Genomic DNA, 26,507 nt, shown 5'->3' with positions numbered 1-26,507 from the left:
CTCTCTTTGTTTACTGTTGTGCTATCATCAGATAATAGCATCTTATGCTTTCGCCGAAAAGCCTTTTTGAAATCTGACATGTTGGCTGGATTCACAACGAGTGTAGCTTTAATTTGGTATCTTATATGTGTGATTTAATGAAAGTTTGATTTTATATCTTTTTTTTTTAAATTTGGCCATTTTCCCTGGCTATTGGCCAAGTGGGACGCAAGCGTCCCGCCTATCCCAGAGAGGTTTTAAGTTCAGGTAACTTTCTGCCCATATCAGATATGTCTACAGTATGTTCTGGGAAATTTTCTTGTTACTTAAAATGTCATGCTAATCACATTAGCGCACGTTAGCTCAACCGTCCCGTGAGGGGGACACTGATTCCGTAGAAGAGAAGTCATTAGGGAAGTCAAAAGAATAAAAGGGGTGTAAAGAAAACTCTAACAGTGTCTGTGTGCTTGTTAGCATGCCTGTGCATGTATACCTGCATTCCCATAGACCAGACTAGGATTCGCTTGAGTTTAGCTGGTTGTCTTGCAATTCTTTAATTTAATTTGAATTGACCACGTTCCACAGGAAGCTGAATTTGAATTTAAATTAAAAGGAAGTCGATTTCTTATTTAATGAAATTCAATGAAATTCAAATAAATAATGTATTTTCAAATGATTATTATCTGTATGTGTAGACATCTACGCACATTTAAATGTTGACATCATGTATGGTAACCAATACGTAGAACAAAATGTTATATAATAATAATAATTCTCCTTAAATGAGAAAATGATTATATCATTTTGTAGGTTGTATATAATAATTCATATTTCGGTCCCATGTGTACTCACTGGAAAGTTTATTAGGTACATGAAGATGGATCGCTCCTACAAACACGTGCCCGTGGCTTACTATATAAAGCAGGCAGACAGGCATCGAGGCTTTCAGTTACTGTTCGATTTAACATTATAAAGAGCAAAATGAGTGACCTAAGCAACTTTGAGCGTGGTATGATTGTCGGTGTCAGGCACGCCAGATCCAGTACCTTAGAAACAGCCGCCCCGCTGGGCTTTTCAGATTCGACAGTGTCTAGGGTTTCACGAGAATGGCGTGACAAACAAAAAACAGCCGGTCAGCTGCCATCCTGTGGGCCAAAGAGAATGTCAAGAATCGTGCAAGCTAATGGGCCGGCCACAAACAGACAAATAACGGCGCAGTAAAACAGTGGTGTGCAAAACGACATCTCGGAATGCACAACTCATCGATCCTTGTCACAGATGGGCTGGTACACCAGACGACCACACCAGGTTCCACTCCTATCAGCTAAAAACAAGAAAAAGCGTCTCCAGGGGGCACGCCATCACCAACACTGGACAATTGAGGAGTGGAAAAACATTGCCAGGTCTGACGAATCCCGGTTCCTGTGGCGTCATGCTGACGGCAGAGTCAGGATTTGGTCGTAAGCAGCATGAGTCCATGGACCCATCCTGCCTGGTGTCAACGGTACAGGCTGGTGGTGGTGGTGTACCGCGGTCCATTCTGCAGCAACTGCATGATGCCATCGCGTCAGCATGGATCAACACCCCTGTGTAGCATTTCCGACTTGTAGAATCTATTCCCTGAAGAATTTAGTTCTGGAGGCAAAGGAGGGTCTAACCCGGTACTAGATAGGTGTACCTAGTAAACTGGCTGGTGAATGTAGATGCTGGACAGATGGTCATACTATCAACAGACTATCTGTTGATAAGCAACTGCTTAGTAAAGTTAGGTTTAGGGTTAGGTTTAGAATAAGGGTTAGGGCTAGTTTTAGGGTAAGGGATATGTTTAGGGTTAGAATAAAGTTAAGGGTAAGGGTTAAGCTTAGGGTTAGTAGATAGCTCATTGAAATGTTGTTGACAGTTATTGAACGTAGTTTGAACATCTACCAACCATCTACTTTGGACCAAATAAAAGGTTATCGATATTTCACTGACATGTTAGAAAGAAGAAAGACATCGTAATGCATTCGATTAAATCAATATATATTATTTTAAATCATATGCATTAGATTAAATCAATAAGCATTAGATTAAATCAATAACCATTAGATTAAATTAGTGTTTGATATAGTTGCAACTGAAGTTGCAGCTCATTTACTGCATTTCTATACAATTCAAAAACTCTAAAATGCTATTTGAAGAACAGCAACAACAAGCAACAGTGACCCCAGCCATTATTACCTTGGCTGCTGTAGTTTCATTTACCTCCGACGATCTAAAAACATATACAGTGCCTTCGGAAAAGTATTCTTCACATTTTGTTAGGTTACAGCCTTAACTAAAATGCATTAAATAGTTTTTTCCTCATAAATCTACACACAATACCCCATAATGACACAGCAAATGTATTAAAAATGAAAAAAACGGAAATATCACATTTACATATTTGTTCAGACTCTTTACTCAGTACTTTGTTGAAGCACTTTTGACCGTGATTACAGCCTCGAGTCTTCTTGGGAAAGACGCTACAAGCTTAGCTCACCTGTATTTGGGGAGTTTCTCCCATTCTTCTCTGCAGATCCTCTCAAGCTCTTTCAGGTTGGATGGGGAGCGTTGCTGAACAGCTATTTTTCAAGTCCCTTCAGAGATGTTCGATCGGGTTCAAGTCCGGGCTCTGGCTGGGCATCTCAAGGACATTCAGAGAATTGTCTCGAAGCCACTCCTGCGTTGTCTTGGCTGTGTGTTTAAGGTCATTGTTCTGTTCGAAGGGGAACCTTCGGCCCAGTCAGAGGTCCTGAGCGCTCTGGAGCAGGTTTTCATCAATGATCTTTCTGTACTTTGCTCCGTTCATCTTTGCCTCGAGCCTGACTATTCTCCCAGTCCCTGCAGCTAAGAAACACCCCCCCAGCATCATGCTGCCACCACCATGCTTCGCCTTAGGGAGGGTGCCAGATTTCCTCCAAATATGATGCTTGGTATTCAGGCCGAAGAGCTCAATCTTGGTTTCATCAGACCAGAGAATCTTGTTTATCAATGTCTGAGAGTCTTTAGGTGCCTTTTGGCAAACTCCAAGCAGGCTGGCATGTGCCTTTTACTGAGGAGTGGCTTCCGTCTGGCCACTCTACCATAAAGGCCTGATTGGTGGAGTGTTGCAGAGATGGCTGTCTTTCTGGAAGATTCTCCCATCTCCACAGAGGAATTCTAGAGCTCTGTCAGAGTGACCACCGGGTTGTTGGTCACCTCCCTGACCAAGGCCTTTCTCCCCAACTGCTCAGTTTGGCCGGGCGGCCAGCTCTAGGAAGAGTCTTGTTGGTTCCAAACTTCTTCCATTTAAGAACGATGGAGGACCCTGTGTTCTTGGGGACCTTCAATGCTGCAGATATGTTTTGGTACCCGTCCCCAGATCTGTGCCTCGACACAATCCTGTCTCGGAGCTCTACGGACAATTCCTCTGACATGCACTGTCAACTGTGGGACCTTATAGAAACAGGTGTGTGTCTTTCCAAATCATGTCCAATCAATTGAATTTACCACAGGTGGACTACCATCTAGTTGTAGAAACATCTCAAGGATGATCAATGGAAACAGGATGCACCTGAGATAGCAAAGGATCTGAATACTTATGTAAATAAGGTATTTCAATTTTTTATTCTTATTAAATTTGCCAACATTTCTAAAATCCTGTATTCGCTTTGTCATTATGGGGTATTGTGTGTAGATTGCTGGGGATAAAAAAAACGTCTGTAACGTAACAAAATGTGGAATAAGTCAAGGGGTCTGAATACTTTCCGAATATCAGCTATACAATTGGCCGCTACATATTAACTCACATTAAATCAGCTCTGGGATTATAAAACATACATGGGGATCTGTTAGGAGAAAAGTATTTTATAAACACAACTTAAACAAATTGCTTTACAGAATAAAACATAAACAAATAAAATAAATGTGTGCTGTTATACAGCTAATTTCCTGCAGTTCTACACATTGTGTCATTACTTATGCCATGTTGATATGATATCTGAGTGAAAATGACTAACAAAATCAACGAGAGCCCCGTGGAGGTCAGGGCCTCTGGGCTCACGCACTGCGTGCCCGGTCTGTAATTCTGCCATGATTACTACAAATTCAGACATCTGATTAACTAGACTAATTAACCAATCTGAAAAAATCAACTGTAGCTGATATGGGCTAATTGAGTAATGTCAGTGAGTGACTGAGTGACATATAACAAGAGCTATGGGTATCATCTACTATATTATATACTATTATATAACAGTAAGTTCAGACCCTGACTGAGTGTCTTCTCATGTAACTGCCAGTATTTGAAATAAATTCAACAAACTACGTGCCGTGTGAAGTTTGACTCAATCTGTGTCTCTGGAGAAGCGGAGGTATCATACGACTGAGGAGAGGAAGACACCACAGAAAATAAACAAAAGGAAAAAAGTTTAGAATCGTATTTGACTGAAGTATTTACTGTATATTTTCGTCTTTTTTCTGTCAACAACAAAAATAATCTACTGAAAGTTTACCAGCAGACCTTCCTGTGTTTATATTACTACACAGAGGCTTCCTCTTAATCAGATCTGGTTTCTGGGTGCCTCTCTCCGAGTGAAGGGCAGCCAGGTCACTCAAAATCCAATTTTAAATTTGACGTCCTTCCAGGTCCCCGCAGGACGTGGGGGGATGCCTTCAAAACCGGCCACTAGGGGCAACGGGGAGCACTATTACCATCCAGTAGGCTGGGGTTTAGCTAGGGCGGTGTCGACGGGGATGGTGGATGGGCGTAAGCCGTGTAAGAGAGTCACGTGTTCAATCTGAGTGCTGGCTACTCATTTTAATTGTTTTTGTTTTAACCCTTTCCCAAACCTTAATTCTTAACTGATCAATTCGGAATAAATGCCTAAACTTAATCTTCAGATTTTTACGTTTGTGTGTTTTTTTATTTGTATATTTTAATGATCCCCATTAGTTCCCCAGTATCTACACAACCTGGGGTTCAAACAAGATTAAGGCAAATACAAAACAGAACGTTTATAAAACAGTACATCATACAATGTGTGTGTGTGTGTGTGTGTGTGTGTGTGTGTGTGTGTGTGTGTGTGTGTGTGTGTGTGTGTGTGTGTGGTTTGGATAAAGGTTATAAAATCCAGACAGGTTGGTATCCTGGGGACCTAATCAGACTTTAATTCCAATCACTTGCATGGCTAGCCACATCGACGGTGCACACACCCACCAACACACATACACACGCACGGACATACACAAGCAAACGCACACACACACACAATGAGGCCCGCAATAGAGAGGAGAGGAGAGGAGAGGAGAGGAGAGGAGAGGAGAGGAGAGGAGAGGAGAGGAGAGGAGAGGAGAGGAGAGGAGAGGAGAGGGCCTCTTGGAAGTTGGACCAGCAAACACAACAATATAACTTTATATGTACTTATTCTTGAACTCTAACTGTTGTCAGTGAAAGTCTTGTCAGGTTCGTTGTGTCTCTCCTGAGGCTAAGTACAATCCATGAACCAGCGTTGAGAAGAGCAGAGATTACCATCTCAGCCTCAGGTAAACTCATGTTTAATGGAAGAAACTATCGAGAAACAGCCTGGAGTCAAAGCCAGGGAATACATCTTTACAAACAGGTGTTTTTCTGAAGGAATCTTAGTCTAATCATGAAAAATAAAAAAAAAGACATTTAAACTTGAAAAATTATTGTGGCATGATGGATTTAAACACTACTGTTTCAAATGGCATTAAATGTTAAAAATGTTGATATGCTTCAAAAAGGCAGAATCACCCTGGTCTGAAATACGTTTAGTTTCATCTCTCTCTCTCTCTCTCTCTCTCTCTCTCTCTCTCTCTCTCTCTCTCTCTCTCTCTCTCTCTCTCTCTCTCTCTCTCTCAATTCAATTCAATTCAATTCAAGGGGCTTTATTGGCATGGGAAACATGTGTTAACATTGCCAAAGCAAGTGAGGTAGGTAATATACAAAAGTCAAATAAACAATAAAAATGAACAGTAAACATTACACATACAGAAGTTTCAAAACAATAAAGACATTACAAATGTCATATTATATATATGCAGTGTTGTAACAATGTACAAATGGTTAAAGCACACAAGTTAAAATAAATAAACATAAATATGGGTTGTATTTACAGTGGTGTTTGTTCTTCACTGGTTGCCCTTTTCTTGTGGCAACAGGTCACAAATCTTGCTGCTGTGATGGCACACTGTGGAATTTCACCCAGTAGATATGGGAGTTTATCAAAATTGGATTTGTTTTCGAATTCTTTGTGGATCTGTGTAATCTGAGGGAAATATGTCTCTCTAATATGGTCATACATTGGGCAGGAGGTTAGGAAGTGCAGCTCAGTTTCCACCTCATTTTGTGGGCAGTGTGCACATAGCCTGTCTTCTCTTGAGAGCCATGTCTGCCTACGGCGGCCTTTCTCAATAGCAAGGCTATGCTCACTGAGTCTGTACATAGTCAAAGCTTTCCTTAAGTTTGGGTCAGTCACAGTGGTCAGGTATTCTGCCACTGTGTACTCTCTGTTTAGGGCCAAATAGCATTCTAGTTTGCTCTGTTTTTTTGTTAATTCTTTCCAATGTGTCAAGTAATTATCTTTTTGTTTTCTCATGATTTGGTTGGGTCTAATTGTGCTGTTGTCCTGGGGCTCTGTGGGGTGTGTTTGTGTTTGTGAACAGAGCCCTAGGACCAGCTTGCTTAGGGGACTCTTCTCCAGGTTCATCTCTCTGTAGGTGATGGCTTTGTTATGGAAGGTTTGGGAATCGCTTCCTTTTAGGTGGTTGTAGAATTTAACGGCTCTTTTCTGGATTTTGATAATTAGTGGGTATCGGCCTAATTCTGCTCTGCATGCATTATTTGGTGTTCTACGTTGTACACGGAGGATATTTTTGCAGAATTCTGCATGCAGAGTCTCAATTTGGTGTTTGTCCCATTTTGTGAAATCTTGGTTGGTGAGCGGACCCCAGACCTCACAACCATAAAGGGCAATGGGCTCTATGACTGATTCAAGTATTTTTAGCCAGATCCTAATTGGTATGTTGAAATTTATGTTCCTTTTGATGGCATAGAAGGCCCTTCTTGCCTTGTCTCTCAGATCGTTCACAGCTTTGTGGAAGTTACCTGTGGTGCTGATGTTTAGGCCGAGGTATGTATAGTTTTTTGTGTGCTCTAGGGCAACGGTGTCTAGATGGAATTTGTGGTCCTGGTGACTGGACCTTTTTTGGAACACCATTATTTTGGTCTTACTGAGATCTACTGTCAGGGCCCAGGTCTGACAGAATCTGTGCAGAAGATCTAGGTGCTGCTGTAGGCCCTCCTTGGTTGGTGACAGAAGCACCAGATCATCAGCAAACAGTAGACATTTGACTTCGGATTCTAGTAGGGTGAGACCGGGTGCTGCAGACTGTTCTAGTGCCCGCGCCAATTCGTTGATATATATGTTGAAGAGGGTGGGGCTTAAGCTGCATCCCTGTCTCACCCCACGACCCTGTGTGAAGAAATGTGTGTTTTTTGCCAATTTTAACCGCACACTTGTTGTTTGTGTACATGGATTTTATAATGTCGTATGTTTTACCCCCAACACCACTTTCCATCAATTTGTATAGCAGACCCTCATGCCAAATTGAGTCGAAGGCTTTTTTGAAATCAACAAAGCATGAGAAGACTTTGCCTTTGTTTTGGTTTGTTTGGTTGTCAATTAGGGTGTGTAGGGTGAATACATGGTCTGTTGTACGGTAATTTGGTAAAAAGCCAATTTGACATTTGCTCAGTACATTGTTTTCATTGAGGAAATGTACGAGTCTGCTGTTAATGATAATGCAGAGTATTTTCCCAAGGTTACTGTTGACGCATATTCCACGGTAGTTATTGGGGTCAAATTTGTCTCCACTTTTGTGGATTGGGGTGATCAGTCCTTGGTTCCAAATATTGGGGAAGATGCCAGAGCTAAGGACGATGTTAAAGAGTTTTAGTATAGCCAATTGGAATTTGTTGTCTGTATATTTGATCATTTCATTAAGGATACCATCAACACCACAGGCCTTTTTGGGTTTGAGGGTTTTTATTTTGTCCTGTAACTCATTCAAGGTAATTGGAGAATCCAATGGGTTCTGGTAGTCTTTAATAGTTGATTCTAGGATTTGTATTTGATCATGTATATGTTTTTGTTCTTTATTCTTTGTTATAGAGCCAAAAAGATTGGAGAAGTGGTTTACCCATACATCTCCATTTTGGATAGATAATTCTTCGTGTTGTTGTTTGTTTAGTGTTTTCCAATTTTCCCAGAATTGGTTAGAGTCTATGGAGTCTTCAATTACATTGAGCTGATTTCTGACGTGCTGTTCCTTCTTTTTCCGTAGTGTATTTCTGTATTGTTTTAGTGATTCGCCATAGTGAAGGCGTAGACTCAGGTTTTCCGGGTCTCTATGTTTTTGGTTGGACAGGTTCCTCAATTTATTTCTTAGATTTTTGCATTCTTTATCAAACCATTTGTCATTGTTGTTCATTTTCTTCGGTTTTCTATTTGAGATTTTTAGATTTGATAGGGAAGCTGAGAGGTCAAATATACTGTTAAGATTTTCTACTGCCAAGTTTACACCTTCACTATTGCAGTGGAACATTTTACCCAGGAAGTTGTCTAAAAGGGATTGAATTTGCTGTTGCCTAATTGTTTTTTGGTAGGTTTCCAAACTGCATTCCTTCCATCTATAGCATTTCTTAATGTTACTCAGTTCCTTTGGCTTTGATGCCTCATGATTGAGTATTGCTCTGTTCAAGTAGACTGTGATTTTGCTGTGGTCTGATAGGGGTGTCAGTGGGCTGACTGTGAACGCTCTGAGAGACTCTGGGTTGAGGTCAGTGATAAAGTAGTCTACAGTGCTACTGCCAAGAGATGAGCTATAGGTGAACCTACCATAGGAGTCCCCTCGAAGCCTACCATTGACTATGTACATACCCAGCGTGCGACAGAGCTGCAGGAGTTGTGACCCGTTTTTGTTGGTTATGTTGTCATAGTTGTGCCTAGGGGGGCTCTCTCTCTCTCTCTCTCTCTCTCTCTCTCTCTCTCTCTCTCTCTCTCTCTCTCTCTCTCTCTCTCTCTCTCTCTCTCTCTCTCTCTCTCTCTCTCTCTCTCTCTCTCTCTCGCTCTCTCTCTCTCTCTCTCGCTCTCTCTCGCTCTCTCTCGCTCTCTCTCGCTCTCTCTCGCTCTCTCTCGCTCTCTCTCTCTCTCTCTCTCTCACTCACCTCTCGTCCTTAGATTCCCTCTCTCCGCTTCACTCGTTTCATCTCACCAGAATATCTCTCCCTCTTTTCTCTGTCTTCTCTTATCCTTCACTGTCTGCTCGGTTTATATCACTGTTTGATGAGTAACACATTATTTTCAAAACACACACACACACACACACACACACACACACACACACACACACACACACACACACACACACACACACACACACACACACACACACACACACTGTTTAAGTTTAACTCCTCTGATGTCTTATATTGTTCCAGGGACACTTAAAGCAACAAACCAGCACTCAGAGTGTGTGTTAGGGTTTTATGTGTGTGTGCATGCATGCAAGCGTGTGTGTGTGTGTGTGTGTGTGTGTGTGTGTGTGTTTCTGTGTGTGTTTCTGTGTGTGTGTGTGTGTGTGTGTGTTTCTGTGTGTGTGTTTGTCCAGAATGCTCTCGCTCACAAACTGTCACAAAATATTTATTTATCTTAATTTCATTCTTTTTTTAAATATTTGTTACCAGAAACATGTAATTTTTCTCTGGATAGGGGCATTTCCCATTAGTTTTTGTTGGTTGAACTGTTTGATGCCTATTTGAATGTGTGCCAGAGATGAACACACTTCATGGAGCTAAGTCATGATGTCACATCGATGACTTAACACGAATGTCATAAACAGCCCTGACAGCTGCTGTCGACTAAGGACAACTGACTGTACACACTCATGATGTCTAGGTCAGCTACCTGACTAAATACTATCTTACATAAATAATACCTTGTGTCATGACTGTTAAGTTAGTCATTAGCGTTACACCAAACAGAGATTTCTATAGACAGCATGGACAACCCAACTCCTCTTTGTGAATGTCAGGCCAGTAGAAGTTCATACAAGGGGAGAAAGAAAATAGTTTTTGAAAAGTTATTAGTTGGTCAACGTCTTGGGACTGGATTCAGGAATTGGATGGTTCCTGATATAGAGTGTAAAACAATATAGTAAGAGGGGACATATTGATGCTGGAGGGTAGAAATAAGGCCTCTATTCAATGTGGGTCAATGACTCTTGAGATTTAGAAAATAACTGGTGCAAAATCGAAAGGAGAAAGCTCAGATTTGAAAAAGCACAACTTTTCCCTGTTACATATCTACAGCAAAGTTATACCTCTGTCCAGCTTATGCTGGTTTTCTCTGTTTAAATTACTGAGGTATTTACTTAACATTAAAACTTCTTGTCAATAGGGGGGCGGTGTTTTCACTTTGGAAAAAATCGTGCCCAAATTAAACTGCCTCGTACTCTATTCCAGATCGTACAATATGCATATTATTATTGCTATTGGATAGAAAACACTCTCAAGTTTCTAAAACTCTTTGAATTATATCTGTGAGTAAAACAGAACTCATTTGGCAGCAAACTTCCAGACAGGAAGTGAAAAATCTGAAAACGATGCTCTGTTCCAGGGCCTGCCTATTCAATTGCCTAATATTTATCGATATGCATGCACTTCATACGCCTTCCACTAGATGTCAACAGGTAGTGGAAGGTGGAATGGGGTGTCTAGCTTGATCTGAAGTCGAACAAGAGCCTTTGGAGTGGGAGGTCAGGAATTTCCTTTTTCTACCAAGGCGCAAGGCGGAGCTCGACATTGGCTTCTGAAAAGCGTTCGGTATACACGGCTAATATCTCCGGCTCTGTTTTTATTTGATACATATTAGAAAAACATCATAAAGTAGTTTTTTTCAACCGAGTTTCATCAGTTTATTCAACGTTTAATTGGACTTTTGGAGTTTTCCGTTCTTTGCGTCGAGAGAAGATGGGCATGTTCGCGCCACATGGCTAGCTAAGGTTGCTAATCCGACAGAAGAAATGGACATTCTAAAACCAAACAACGATTTATCCTCGACCTAGGACTCCTTGTACAAGATTCTGATGGAAGTTCAACAAAAGTAAGAACAATTTATGATGTTATTTCGTATTTCTGTGGAAAATGTTATTCCTATTCTCTGCCGTTTTGGCGGGCACTGTCTTGCAATAACGCAAGCTGTTTGTTATGGAAAGTTATTTTTTTAAACTCTAACACGGCGGTTGCATTATGAACCAGTGTATCTTTCATTTGCCATACAACAAGTATTTTTATGTAAAGTTTATGATGAGTTCTTTGGTCAGATTAGGTGAGTGTCCAAACTAGCTCTGGACATTCTGGTGAATCGATGCTACATATTCACAATGTATAACCACGGTTTGCAGCTCTAAATATGCACATTTTCGAACAAAACATAAGTGTATTTTATAACCTGATGTTATAAGACTGTCATCTGATGAAGTTGGTCAAGGTTAGTGATTAATTTTATATATTTTGCTGGTTTTTGCGAACGCTATCTATGCGGTGAATAAATGCGGTTGTGTGTTTGGCTATTGTGGTAAGCTAATATAATGCTATATTGTGTTTTCGCTGCAAAACAGTTAAAAATCTGAAATATTGGCTGGATTCACAAGATGTTTATCTTTCATTTGTTGTACACCATGTATTTTTCAAAAATGTTTTATGATGAGTATTTGGGTATTTCACGTTGCTCTCTGTAATTATTCTGGCTGCTTTGATTATATTTTTGATGGTAGCTGCAATGTAAAACTATGATTTATACCTCAAATATGCATATTTTCGAACGAAACATACATTTATTGTATAACATGTTATTAGACTGTCATCTGATGAAGTTGTTTCTTGGTTAGTGACTAATTATATCTCTATTTGGTCGGTTTTGTGATAGCTACCTATGCGGTAGAAATTTTTTGAAAATATGTGGTTGAGTCTTTGGCTATTGTGGTTAGCTAATAGAAATACATATTGTGTTTTCGCTGTAAAACATTTTAAAAATCGGAAATGATGGCTGGATTCACAAGATGTTTATCTTTCATTTGCTGTATTGGACTTGTGATTTCATGATATTTATATGCTATTATTTACTCGTGGCGCTATGCTAGGCTATGCTAGTCAGCTTTTACTGATGAGGATGCTCCCTGATCCGGGATGGGTGTTAAGTAGAGGTTAAAACTTCAAGGAACTGTTTGATTACCCTTTTATAAACACAGATAGTGGGGTACCTGATGTACTATACAGGTATCCGTAGCTGAACTTGAATTACGCAACGTGTGACGTAAAGTTTGACATGTATTCAGACTGTACTTCAGTAAAAAAGTACAGTCTGAATACATGTCACGGGAGAGGAGGGACTGGAGGTATGCAACACGTTTGAATTTGCTGAAAGCGAGAAAGACAAGATAGGCATGCTGAAACAGAAATTCACTATTGTGAACCCAGGAGGAACCTACCTTACATTCGAAACATGTTTTTTTACAAGGGTTCAAGGCCAATCAGAAAGTATTGGTGCTTACTGACTTGGAAGAACAAAATACTGTGAGTTCGGTCAACTGCATGATTCATTAATAAGAGATAGAATCGTTTGTGGTACAAAAGATGACCAATTCAGAGGCAGGCTGTTGAGAGAGGCAGATCTCACATTGGCTCACACTATTGATGTGTGTCGTGCCAGTGAAATCACATCCAGTGAGGTAAAAATGCTCAAAGATGTTAGACAGGAACAGAGCAAAGGCAGCTCAAGATCAACAAAATTTGTGTGTAAACTGAAACAGATGTGGTTACAAGCAATCACACAGAAAAATGCCCAGCCTATGCTCAAGTATGTAAATCCTGCCAAAAGAATAATCACTTTGCCAAGATGTGCAAATCACAGAGCCATCAGAGCCAACCAAGGAAAATCCATGCAGTTGAGCAGTGAGGAGAATGACCATATGTTCCTAGGTACAGCTGAAGTTGAGATGACTGGAAAATCAAAACACATTGAAGCTGTCACTGCAGACATGGACAATGACAAAGAGAAATGGACTGAAAATAAACAACAAAGATGTGGCATTCAAGCTTGACACAGAGTGCAACATAATGTCTTCAAATATCTTCAACTCCCTCGGACTGAGAGAGAAGTTGAAGAAGTCCACCTGCAAACTGCTTACTTATTCTGGTCATCAGATGTCACCATTGGGTCATAAATCGTTAACCTGTATTTGCAAGGACAGAGACACAAGGTTGAGTTCCACATTATGGAAAAAGATGCTCCAGCAATTCTCAGGTTAGTCACATGTCAAAAACGAGGCATGGTGAAGAGAACACATGATGTCACAGTCAAAGACAATGATATACTGAATGACTTTGAGGATCTGTTTTGTGGTCTAGGCTGCGTTGCCAGGACAACGTCATATACAGTTAGACCTTACAGTTGCATCAGTTGTACAAACGCCCCGAGATATGTTCCAGTTGTTCTCAAAGACAAGGTCGCTAAGAAACTACACAGAATGGAACACATGGAAGTGATCACTAAGCAGACAGAACCGACACACTGAGTTGGCAGTATGGTCACTGTGGTCAAACCTAACAAGATCTGGATATGTATAGACCCACAGGACTAACGCCATCAAACAGGGAGCACTACTCACTGCTCGCTGTTGAGGAAGTTGTATCCAGCATACCAAACACTAAGATATTCTCTGTACTGGATGCCCGATCAACTGTTCTGGAAGATAAAATCCAAGCTCCATACATTCAACACGCCCATAGGAAGATATCGATTCCTGTGTTAACCCTTTTGCGTCTCATCTGTTTCTGAGGTGTTCCAGAGATCCGTGGCACAGATGATTGAAGGCCTGGATGGAGTAGTCAACATTATCGATAATTTGTTGGTCTGGGGTGAAACTATGGAAGAACATGACTGCAGACTGGTCAAGCTGCTACAGAAAGCTAGAGAGTACAAACTAAACAAGAAGAAATGTAATATCAGAACGACAAAGTACATTGGTCACATGCTAATGGCCAATGGTCTGAAACCAGGTGATGAGAAGGTGATGGTTGTGGTGCAGATGTCTCCCCCTGAAGACAAACAAGACCTGCAGAGATTCATGGGCATGCTACAGTATCTTTCCAAATTAAATCCCAACCTGTCTGAGGTTAGCGCTTACACTCAGAAAGCTACTCGAGAGTGACGCTGAATGTCATTTGGAACAAAAACAGAATAACAGTTTTGAGAAACTCAAAAGACTTGCAACAAACACGCCGACACTGAAATTCTCTGACATGAATAAACCCCTAACACTGTCAGTAGATGTCAGTTCAGGAGGTATGGGAGCAGTCATACTCCAAGATGGTAGCATATGATTCTCGATAACTCACAGACTGTCAACGTAGATATGCACAGATCGAGAAGGAACTACTTGCCATAGTCTATGGATTCGAGAAGTTCCATCAGTACGTGTATGGTAGAGAGGTAAACATTGAAAGTGATCACAAGCCCCTTGAGAGCATATTCAAGAAGTTGCTGCATCAAGCTCTTTCAAAGCTGCCGAGGATGTTGCTCCGACTTCAAAGATACGTTCTCACTGTCACCTACAAGCCAGGCAAAGTAATGCACATAGCAGACACATTGAGTAGAGCCAACCTCAACGAACAGAATGAAGATCTGCTGGGAGAGGAGTTGGAGGTAAAGTGGATCACACCTCAGCTGCCAATCCCAGAAGAGAAACTTCAAGCGTTCAGGAAAGCAACAGCAGAAGATCCCACAATACAACTGCTTAGAGAAACATCGATGAGCGTATGGCCCAGTGAATAGAGTGAGGTTCCCAAAGAAATCAATCCATACTGGACATTCAAGGAGGAAATCAGCTACAGTTTAGGACGGATGTTCAAAGCCGCAAAGCTCATTGTATCAAATCAACTGAGACAAGAAATGCTGAACATAGTTCACAAATCACACCTGGAAATGGTCAAGTGCAAAGAAATAGCAAGAGACATTCGATATTGGCCAGGTATGTCAACACAGATTGAGGACATTGTGTCTCAGTGCACTGTCTGTAACGCCAACAAGAATAGCAACCCGGGAGAGCCATTGATTCCACACACTCCACCAGAAGGACCATGGGCAAAGATTGGAGCTGATCTGTTTCGCTACTACGTCTCCAAGTATCTTTTCTAAATATCCAGAGATCACCAAACTGAGTGAAACTACGAGCAGAGGTGTAATCAGCCTGCAGGATCCCAGCCCACAACAAGGAGAGGCTAGGGTGCAATGAGCCAAGTAAAGCCATGAAGTGCTTTGAAAGGCTGGTCACATGAACCCCATCATCCCAGAAACACCCACTACAATTTGTATACTGCCCCAACAGATCCACAGATGATGCAATCCACATTACCCTTTCCCACCTGGCCAGCTCAGCGTTCAACCCCATAGTGCCCTCAAAGCTCATCACTAATCTAAGGACCTTGGGACTAAACACCTCCCTCTGCAACTGGATCCTGGACATCCTGACGGGCCTCCACCAGGTGCTAAGGGTAGGCAACAACACATCTGCCAAGCTGATCCTCAACAGGTGCCCCTCAGGGGTGCGTGCTTAGTCCCCTTCTATACTCCCTGTTCACCCACGACTGCGTGGCCACACACGACTCCAACACCATCATTAAGTTGGCTGACGAAATGGTGAGACAACCTACAGGGAGGAGGTCAGAGACCTGGCAGTGTGCTGCCAGAACAACAACTTCTCCCTTAATGTGAGGAAGACAGAAGAGCTGATCGAAGACTGCAGAAAAAGGGGTCAGAGCACGCCCCCATTCACATCAAAGGGGCTGTAGTGAAGCAGGTCAAGAGCTTCAAGTTCCTTGGCGTCCACATCACTAACAAACTATGATGGTCCAAACATACCAAGATAGTTGTGAAGAGGGCACGACAATGCCTTTTCCCCCTCAAGATTTGGCATGTGTCCGCAGAACCTCAAGAAGTTCGACAGCTGCACCATTGAAATCATGCTGACTGGTTGCATCACCGTTTGGTATGGTAACTGCTCGGCATTCGACCGCAAGGTGCTACAGAGGGTAGGCCGTACAGCCCAGTACATCACTGTGGCCAAGCTTCTTGCCATCCAGGACCTCTATACCAGGCAGTATCAGAGGAAGGCCCTAAAAATGGTCAAAGACTCCAACCACCCTAGTCATAGACTGTTCTCTCTGATACCACATGGCAAGCGGTACAGGAGTGCCAAGTCTAGGTCCAAAAGGCTCCTTAACAGCTTCCACCCCAATGGCACTGATGAACAATTAATAGAATGGCTACCTGGACTATTTGCATTGACCCCAGTTTTTATGCTTCTGCAACTCGCTGTTTATTATCTATGCATAGTCACTTTACCATTACGTACATGCACATATTACCTGAATTATCTCAACTAACCTGTACCCCCGCACATTGACTCGTTACCGGTACCCCTTGTATTCAGCCTAGGTTGTGTTACTTTGTTGTGTTACTTTTTTTCCAACTTTTAAGCAAATCTTTTTTTGCATTGTTGGTTAAGTAGGTAAGCATTTCTTTGTAAGGTCTACACCTGTTGTATTCAGTGCATGTGACAAATAATATTTGACTTGATTTGATTTTGATACATGCAGGAGAAAACGTAATGTGTGGCAACCAGCTGTCATGCTGAACAGACATGAGTACTGAGTATCTGAGTACCCATGCCAGGTCATTCGTCGTTCGTACGCCGGATGTAAGAATCTACAGGAGAACAAGAGTTTTCTCAAACGGAGTCGGAGAGAGACATCAGACTCTGGCTTCACAAACACTCATGTGAATGATGTCGATCAGTCAGCATCTAACAAGATCACATACCAGCCTGAGACCCCTCAGAGACAGTTACAACCATGTCAGACAACTAGATCAGGTAGAGAGATCAAAGTTCCAACTAGATTCAGAGACAACAACAAAAATGTGCAGTACAGATGTACACTTATACGTACTTCTACACCTGCATTGCTTGCTGTTTGGGGTTTTAGGCTGGGTTTCTGTACAGCACTTTGAGATATCAGCTGATGTAAGAAGGGCTATATAAATACATTTGATTATACTGAACAACAATATAACAGCAACATGCAACAATTTCAATGTTTTTACTGAGTTACAGTTCATATAAGGAAATCATATAATTGAAATAAATTCATTAGGTCCTAATTAATGGATTTAAAATAACTGGGCAGGGATGCAGCCATGGTTGGGCCTGGGAGGGCATAGGCTCACCCACTGTGGAGCCAGGCCCAGCCAATACGAATGAGTTTTTCCCCACAAAAGGGATTTATTTCAGACCGAAATACTCCTCAGTTTCATAGGCTGTCCATGTGGCTGGTCTCAGACGTTCCGCAGGTGAAGTTGGATGTGGATGTCCTGGGCTGTTGGTCTGTGGTTGTGAGGCCGGTTGGATGTACTGTCAAATTCTCTGAAATTATGTTGGAGGAAGCTAATGGTAGAGAAAATAACGTTAAAAACTCAGGCAACAGCTCTAGTGGATATTCCTGCAGCCAGCATGGCAATTGCACGCTCCCTGAAAACTTGAGACATTGTGTGACAAAACTGCACAATTTAGAGTGGCCTTTATTGTCCCCATCACAAGGTACACCTGTGTAATGATAATGCTGTTTTAATCAGCTTCTTGATATACCACACCTGCCAGGTGGATGGATTATCTTATAGTGTATAAGTCAAAATAATAGGGTCAAGGGTCAGAAGATGCATTGCTTTGTTTAGTTTGCTGGAAGTAATATACACCGGCACATTTCAGGCTTTATAGAAAATAAAAACAACTTAACATGGGATGTGATATACAGGGATCCGTAGCTGAACTGGAGTGACGTGTGACCTGTATTCAGACGCTACTTGAGAAAACTGGAGAGTTCTAAACAGATCGTTGTCTGACTCTACTGTAACAACACGCACGCACGCACGCACGCACGCACGCACGCACGCACGCACGCACGCACGCACGCACGCACGCACGCACGCACGCACACACACACACACACACACACACACACACACACACACACACACACACACACACACACACACACACACACACACACACACACACACACACACACATTATTGACACACAATGGTTTCATTGATTCAGACCTGTTTAGAGACCAATATTGATTCAGACCTGTTTAGAGACCCATATTGATTCAGACCTGTTTAGAGACCCATATTGATTCAGACCTGTTTAGAGACCAATATTGATTCAGACCTGTTTAGAGACCCATATTGATTCAGACCTGTTTAGAGACCAATATTGATTCAGACCTGTTTAGAGACCCATATTGATTCAGACCTGTTTAGAGACCCATATTGACTCAGACCTGTTTAGAGACCTGTATTGACTCAGACTAAGTTTTGGTTATGTAATCCTCTCTTCCCAGTTGGCTCCGGGACTGAAATACACGGCTCTATTTTACAATAATTGCCATGTTGGCATGACATTTTTTTTTCTCATTGCTCTTTGTTTCCTTTTCTCTTTTTAAATTTTATAAATATACAGCTTGCAAATACACACACAATTACACATGCAAGCACTCACACACACACCAAGGGAGATGGGAGTGCAGGGGGGGCTTACAGTAAGTGTGGATGCTACCCAAACAATGCCTGGTTAAAATACCCCATTGTCTCTCAGTCCACTCGGCTCTCCAAGCACAGAAGCAAATTCCTTTATTCATCGTTTGACAGCCGTGTAGTTTCTCCCCCCGCCCTCCTTGTAACTAGATATTTCCTCTCTCCTCTCTCTCTCCATTCTTTGGTTTTGCTTTGTAATTATGGCATTGGAGACGGCGGAACACATGGGCTAAACTTTTTAGTGACACCTCAGGCTACCTGGGAGTCCTACCAGAGCGTATGAAGAGGAGACGCCTACGGAGAGGCAGACGTGGCGGAGTCTTAATTATATTAAGACACCGACGCAACCCGTCCTCCATTACCGAGCATACTACTCGCTAATGTTCAATCATTAATTAACAAACTTGACGAACTCAGAGTGAGGATCTCTTTCCAGAGGGACATCAGATCCTGCAGACCCCCCCCCCTTCAACGGACGTTTACGTATTTGGTTGATATTGATATTTACTTCAGTTGTTAACGTGAACTCTATTTGAAATAAACCAAACTATTCAAATCCTGGTGCTGAAGTGGTCAGATGACGTAGATGCTACTCTACAGGACTGTTTTGAGAACACAGACTTGAATATGTTCCGGGATTCATCCAATAGCATTGAGGAGTATACCACCTCAGTCACCGGCTTCATCAATAAGTTCATCAACGACGTCGTCCCCACAGTGACCGTGCGTACATATCCCAACCAGAAGCCATGGATTACAGGCAATATTAGCACCAAGCTAAAGGTTAGAGCTGATGCTTTCAAGGAGCGGGACACTAATCTGGACGCTTATAAGAAATCCCGCTATACCCTCAGACGAACCATCAAACAACCAAAGCTTCAATACAAGACAAAGATTGAATCCTACTACAACGGCTCTGATGCTCGTCGGATGTGGCAGGGTTTGCAAACTATTACAGACTACCAAGGGAAATGCAGACGTGAGCTGCCCAGTGTCGCGAACCTACCACACAAGCTAAATGCTTTTATGCTCGCTTCAAGGCAAGCTAAATGCTTTTATGCTCGCTTCAAGGCAAGCAACACTGAATCATGCATGAGAGAACCAGCTGTTCTGGAAGACTGTTTGATCACACTCTCTGTAGTTGATGTGAGCAAGACCTTTAAACAGGTGAACATTCACGGGGCCAGATGGATTCCCAGGACTTGTATTCAAAGCATGGGTGGACCAACTGGCAGGTGTCTTCACTGACATTTTCAACCTCTCCCTGTCCGAGTCTGTACTACCAACATGTTTTAAGCAGACCACCATAGTCCCTGTGCCCAAGAACACTAAGGTAACCTGCCTAAATGATCACTAAGGTAACCTGCCCCGTAGCACTCACATCTGTAGCCATGAATTGCTTTGAAAGGCTGTCATGGCTCACATGAACACCATTATCCTAGAAACCCTAGACCCACTCCAATTTGCATACCGCCCGAAACAGATTCACAGATGATGCAATCTCCTTTGCACTCCACACTGCCCTTTCCCAACTGGACAAAGGGAACACGTGAGAATGCTATTCATTGACTACAGCTCAGCATTTAACACCATAGTGCCCTCAAAGCTCATCAATAAGCTAAGGACCCTGAGATTTAACACCTCCCTCTGTAACTGGATCCTGGACTTCCTGACGGGCCGCCCCCAGGTGGTAAGGGAGGTAACAACACATCCGCCATGCTACTCCTCAACACAGGGGCCCCTCAGGGGTGCGTGCTCAGTCCCCTCTTGTACTCCCTGTTCACTCATGACTGCATGGCCAGGCACGACTCCAACACCATCATTAAGTTTGCAGATGACACAACGGTGGTAGGCCTGATCCCGACAATGATGAGACAGCCTATAGGGAGGAGGTCAGAGACCTGGCCATGTTGTGCCAGGACAACAACCTCTCCCTCAACGTGATCAAGGCAAAGAAGATGATTGTCGACCACAGGAAAAAGAGGACAGAGCACACCCCCATTTTCATCGACGAGGCTGTAGAGGAGCAGGTTGAGAGCTTCAAGTTCCTTGGTGTCCACATCACCAACAAACTAACATGGTCCAAGCACACCAAGACAGTCGTGAAGAGGGCACGACAAAACCTTTTCCCCCTCAGGAGATTGAAAATATTTGGCATGGGTACTCAGATCCTCAAAAGGTTATAGAGCTGCACCATCAAGAGCATCCTGACTGGTTGCATCACTGCCTGGTATGGCAACTGCTCGGCATCCAACCGTAAGGCGTTACAGAGGGTAGTTTGTATGGCCCAGTACCTCACTGGTGCCAAGATTCCTGCCATCCAGGACCTATATACTAGACGGTGTCAGAGGTAGGCCCAATTTTTTTTTAAATACACCAGTCACCCAAGTCATAGACTGTTCTCTCTGTTACCACACAGCAAGTCTGTGCTGAATGACTACCGCTCTGTCGCCTTGACATCCTTAGTTATGAAATGCCTTGAGAAAATTGTGAAAAGTGTTCCTATCCACTCAGTAAGGCCAGCAGGCTAATGTTCATATAGACTCAGTAAAACCAGCAGGCTAATGTTCCTATCCACTCAGTAAGGCCAGCAGGCAAATGTTCCTATAGACCCAGTAAGACCAGCAGGCTAATGTTCCTATAGACTCAGTAAAACCAGCAGGCTAAAGTTCCTATCCACTCAGTAAGGCCAGCAGGCTAATGTTCGTATCCACTCAGTAAGGCCAGCAGGCTAATGTTCCTATAGACTCAGTAAGGCCAGCAGGCTAATGTTGCTATAGACTCAGTAAGGCCAGCAGGCTAATGTTCCTATAGACCCAGTAAGGCCAGCAGGCTAATGTTCCTATAGACCCAGTAAGACCAGCAGGCTAATGTTCCTATACACCCAGTAAGGCCAGCAGGCAAATTTTCCTATAGACCCAGTAAGACCAGCAGGCTAATGTTCCTATAGACTCAGTAAGGACAGCAGTCTAATGTTCCTATAGACCCAGTAAGGACATCAGTCTAATGTTCCTATAGACCCAGTAAGGACATCAGTCTAATGTTCCTATAGACTCAGTAAGGACATCAGTCTTATGTTCCTATAGACTCAGTAAGGCCAACAGTCTAGTCTCTTTTTATAGGTATGTAACTGTTATGAAAGTTGTATTGTCATTTTGTTTTGTATTTAAACGCCACTTTAAACGTGTACATGACACTGCAACAACATGTCCCCATGGGGACAATAAAGTCAGTAAAGTAAGGTATTCTTGCTTCAGGGCCTGAGCTTCAGGCAGTTATATTTGGGTATGTCATTTTAGGCGTACATTTAAAAAAAGGTGCCAATACTTTTTAAAGGAAAATAAGGATTCTGCCAGTTCGTGGTGAGTCATCGCAGTTCTGATGTCCAGAAAGGCTGGTCATGACTCGTATCAATACCCTCATTGCGGAAACTCTAGACTCACTCCAATTGGATCCAGTAGAGAATGAATAGACAGTTGATGTTCAGAGAAACGACACGGCTGCCAAGTGATTTGTGTCTCTGTGCTTCTGTGTATTTGCATGTGCACTTGAGTGTGTATTTGCATGTGCGCGCAAGCTAAGTATCTATCTGCCAAGATCATCTACACAATGAAAAGAGAGAAAGAAAGAAAGAGAGAGAGAGCAACGACAAATTAACAGCTTCATGCCAACATGGTAATTATTGTAAAATGTAGCCATTTACTTCAGTCCAGCCTTCCAGCCTTTCAAAGCACTTCAAGGCTACTGACGTGAGTGCTACGGGGCGGTAGTCATTTAGTAATTTACCTTCGCTTTCTTGGGCGCCGGGACTATGGCGGTCTGCCTGAAACATGTACTGTAGGTATTACAGACTCGGTCAGGGAGAGGTTGAAAATGTCAGTGAAGACACTTGCCAGTTGGTCCGCTCACGCTCTGAGTACACATCCTGGTAATATGTTTGGCCCCGTGGTCTATGTGAATATGGACGTGTTTTAAGTTCTTGATCACATCAGCTACGGAGAGCGTGATCACATAGTCGTAGGGAACAGCTGGTCCTCTCGTGCATGCTTCAGTGTTGCTTGCCTCGAAGCGATTCAGTCCTGTTTAGAGACCCATATTGATTCAGACCTGTTTAGAGACCCATATTGATTCAGACCTGTTTAGAGACCCATATTGATTCACACCTGTTTAGAGACCCATATTGATTCAGACCTGTTGAGAGACCCATATTGATTCCCAGGTATAGTATGACATTACAGGGGAAAGACCAGTGATCCAAAACACTAGATTTTCGGTAATGTATTCTTCTCTTTTCAGTATGCTAAGAGATGGAAAAGAATGGCTACATTTTACAATAATTGCCATGTTGGCATGAAACTGTTAATTTGTCGTTGTTCTCTTTCTTTCTTTTTTTCTTTCGTTCTTTCGTTCTTTCATTCTCTCTGTCTTTTCATTGTGAAAATGACCTTGGCAGATAGACACAGAGCTTGTGCACACATGCAAATACACACGCAAATACACAGACGCACAGAGACACACATTATTTGGCAGCCGTGTAGTTTCTCCCTCCCCACCATGGAACTAGTTATTTTCTCTCTTCCTCTGTCTTTTGGTTTGCTTTGTAATTATGGCATTGTTAAGTGCATGCCAAGCTCTGTCACAAAGACATTCTGAACATCAACTGTATATTAATTATCTACTGGATCCAAAAGTCCTGCTCCTCTGAGTACAGATGTAGGATCCTAATTTGAGCCAGTTTGCTACAGCAGGAAAATAATCCTGCAGCAACAGTAAATGTGAATTTTTTGTGGATTATAATTAATGGACATTTTTGTAGGGGTTGATACATTTTTCGTAAATTAAGTCTGAAAGTGTTGAACTTACATACTTCAGAAGTCTTTTTAAACCTCTAGTACACTGAGATTTACATTCCCTGCATTTCCTTGGCAACATTTGCAGGCCACAATGTGAAGTCTCTTTACCCTACCTTCACCAACAGAATCCTACTATTCCCCATAACAAGTTGACATGCAATCCCCTTGCAAATGTGACCTCAAATGTCCCATATCCTTTTATCCCAAACAACTATACTTCATACATCCTTTTTAGCCACAAGCATCCACCCAACCAGAAACAGCCCGTCTCTACTCGGGCTGTTTCAGCCCGTCTCTACCAGAAACAGCCCGTCTCTACTCGGGCTGTTTCAGCCCGTCTCTACCAGAAACAGCCCGTCTCAACCAGAAACAGCCCGTCTCAACCAGAAACAGCCCGTCTCTACCAGAAACATCCCGTCTCAACCAGAAACAGCCCGTCTCAACCAGAAACAGCCCGTCTCTACCAGAAACAGCCCGTCTCAACCAGAAACAGCCCGTCTCTACCAGAAACAGCCCGTCTCTACCAGAAACAGCCCGTCTCTACCAGAAACAGCCCGTCTCTACCAGAAACAGCCCGTCTCTACTCAGCCAACAGCCCGTCTCTACCAGAAACAGCCCGTCTCTACCAGAAACAGCCCGTCTCTACCAGAAACAGCCCGTCTCTACCAGAAACAGCCCGTCTCTACCAGAAACAGCCCGTCTCTACCAGAAACAGCCCGTCTCTACTCAGCCAACAGCCCGTCTCTACCAGAAACAGCCCGTCTCTACCAGAAACAGCCCGTCTCTACCAGAAACAGCCCGTCTCTACCAGAAACAGCCCGTCTCTACCAGAAACAGCCCGTCTCTACCAGTAACAGCCCGTCTCTACCAGAAACAGCCCGTCTCTACCAGAAACAGCCCGTGTCTACCAGAAACAGCCCGTCTCTACTCAGCCAACAGCCCGTCTCTACCAGAAACAGCCCGTCTCTACCAGAAACAGCCCGTCTCTACCAGAAACAGCCCGTCTCTACCAGAAACAGCCCGTCTCTACCAGAAACAGCCCGTCTCTACCAGAAACAGCCCGTCTCTACCAGAAACAGCCCGTCTCTACTCAGCCAAGAGTGCACACCCATGTGTAACATTTTGAGTGAGCAATTGTCAGCCAGCAAAATAACCATATATATTTTTTATATAGACGGTCAGTCCTCAAATTCTTCGATATCTTATTTTTTATAATTTTCTAAATGTAACCTTTACTTAACTAAGCAAGTCAGTTAAGAACAAATTCTTATTTACAATGACGGCCTACACCGGCCAAACCCGGATGGCGCTGGGCCAATTGTGTGCCGCCTTATGGGACTCCCAATCAAGGCCGGTAGTAATACAGCCTGGATTCAAGCCAGGGTGTCTGTAGTAACACCTCTAGCACTGAGATTCAGTGCCTTAGACCGCTGCGCCACTCGGGAGCCTTTTAAATTAAACATATTTCTTCTTAGGGCAGCAGGTAGCCAGCAGTTAGAGAGGCGAGCAAGCAACCAGAGGGTTGCGAGCTCTAATCCCAGGTCCAACGGAAGGTTGTTGGTATTAAATCCTCGCTGCCGTTGTGCCCTTGAGCTAGGCACTTAACCCCCCACAACAACAGCTCCCCCAGGCACCCAGAGTGGCAGACCCCTGCACTTCTCCAAATACCTGTGTGTGTGTCTTTCAGAGGGGTTGGGTTAATTGATAGGGTGTGGTTGTATTAACATGACGTAAATCCTCACCCAAGCAAACATATTACACATTTGACATTAAGACAGCTGCGTGTAAGGATCAACAAATAATAGGTGAATAGAAACTACTATCTGCTTGGTCTTACATATACTCTACTCACAAGACAAGCAACCGGAGCCACACTGGAAACAGGTACAAGTAGTTATATGACTGAATCAAGTGTTTTTAATATTAAAACAAATGTATTTTTTTAGAATGTAGCATTTTCTATAATGCATTTGAATGGCAAATGGTTTGATTGGATAACAAATAACTTTAATGAGTTGAATGTATTAAATATAGATATTGGCATTTTCTTTGATCTAAAAATCTAATAAATATGTTACTTCTGACACAATTATGTAACATTTCTGATGACTTAGTGATAAATGACTTTATTGCTTCTGTGAGGGATTTTTATGACATAATACATCTTGGCATTTAAAATGGAAATCTGGGATCAATTGATTCTTGAAGAATATAACTTACCCCATCCCTCGACTGTTAATGTAATAGATCATTCCAAACAGCTTCGGTATTGTCCAGTATACGCTACAATGTAACTGTTACATGAATAACGTGACAAGCGTCATAGATTATCATAGACACAATTGTCTCAAATACCCATTTACAACTAATAACGATGACAGTATTCACAAAAAACGAAACAATGTATAGACAGTTCAATGGTCTTAGATGAAGAAAAACAGGGATAATCATATTTACAGTCAGAGTTAGAGAAATTCAGATCCAGTCACTCAAGTGGGTTTAAATATATATATTTTTTATTAACCCTGCAAAGTGAGCATTTAAAAACATGCAAATGCATTAACTTCTCCAGGTTAGGGGACAGCATTTTCACTTTGGATGAATAGCGTGCCCAGAGTGAACTGCCTCCTACTCTGTACCAGATGCTAATATATGCATAGTATTATTACCATTGGATATAAAACACTCTGAAGTTTCTAAAACTGTTTGAATGATGTCTGTGAGTATAACAGAACTCATATGGCAGGCAAAAACATGAGAAAAAATCCAAACAGGAAGTGAGAATTCTGAGGCTGGTCGATTTTCAATTCATCGCCTATTGAAATCCCAGTGGGATATGGATCTGTTTGCACTTCCTACGCCTTCCACTAGATGTCAACAGTCTGTAGAACGTTGAATGAAGCTTCTACTGTGATGTGGGGCTGGATGGGAGCTGTTT

This window comes from Salvelinus alpinus, chromosome 22 (assembly GCF_045679555.1).
Source record: "Salvelinus alpinus chromosome 22, SLU_Salpinus.1, whole genome shotgun sequence".
Lineage (NCBI taxonomy): Eukaryota > Metazoa > Chordata > Actinopteri > Salmoniformes > Salmonidae > Salvelinus > Salvelinus alpinus.
Note: the sequence above shows the minus strand (reverse complement) of the source record.